The following is a 1192-nucleotide window of genomic DNA, read 5'->3' as shown; positions in this document are numbered from 1 at the left end:
CTAAGGCACTTGACTGCTAACCAGAAGGTTGGTGGTTCAAACCCACCAGCCACTCCTTGGAAGGAAGATGGGGCAATCTACTTCCGTAGTGATACTCCTCAGAAACCCAAGGAGGGGTCACTATGAGGCGGGTCCAACTCGATGGCAAATAATAAAAACAACAAACCCTTTGAGAATGGAGAGTGAATTAAAAAACTTGGAGACTAAATGAAGAAGTGGAAACTCTCTCTTGTTTTGGGCTAGAAAGAGCCAAGTGGAACTCCTTATCATCCTTCCTTCCAGCATTTCTGTCTACATGCTCTTCTTTGTTTCCCCATACCTTTTGCCCATCTTAAATAAATCGCTTCACCTTTGCAATAGATCTCATTCCCACTCATCTTCTTTTTTTTTTCCACCTAAGTTTTATTTTGATTTCAATGAAAGTTTCCAGAGCAAATCAGTTTTCTGTTCAACAATTCATGTTCTTTTTGTTCCATGTCATTGGTTGTAACCCTTTCAATATAGCAATACCCTTCCCATTTCCTCCCTGTGTATCTTTTTTCTATTCCTCCTTCTCTTCTAACCCTTCCAACTTTCTGAAATTTGTCCTAGGGCTAATATTTCTCTTTTGATCTTGAATGGTTGCTTGTTCTAAAAAGTGAATACCTCCCTGATCTTATTGTTCACCTTAGGCCTATCTATTGTTTGACTGAAAACTGAGCTATGAGTGCTCACTTTTTCAAATATTTTACTTTAGTAATTTTTTCCTCTCTTATGCAATATATATATATATATATATATATATATATATATATATTTGTTTTTCTTCTGTATTATTTCCAGAAATACGCTGATATGTTTTATTTATTACATGAGTAAGTAAGCAGGTAGGTGCTCTGATGGCGTAGTGACTAAGGCATTTGACGGCTAACCAGAAGGCTGGTGGTTCAAACCCACCAGCCAGTCCTCTGAAGGACAGTTGGATAATCTTCCATAGAGATACCACCTTGGAAACCCAAGGAGAGGTCACTTTGAACTAAATGAACTTGATGGCAGTGAGTTTTGTTTTGTTTTGTTTTTAAGTAATAGGTAAGTAGATAATAATGAAAGCCTTTGCTCTAATCCAATTTTCTGTAAGGTATTGCCCCATGGCTTTGTGCCCCTTTGCCAAAATAAATAAAGAAAGAAAATAATTAATGAATAACTCCTCAAA

The sequence above is a fragment of the Orycteropus afer genome, unplaced genomic scaffold (genome assembly GCF_000298275.1).
Source record: "Orycteropus afer afer isolate SDZICR_OR568_19922 unplaced genomic scaffold, OryAfe1.0 scaffold00659, whole genome shotgun sequence".
NCBI lineage: Eukaryota > Metazoa > Chordata > Mammalia > Tubulidentata > Orycteropodidae > Orycteropus > Orycteropus afer.
Note: the sequence above shows the minus strand (reverse complement) of the source record.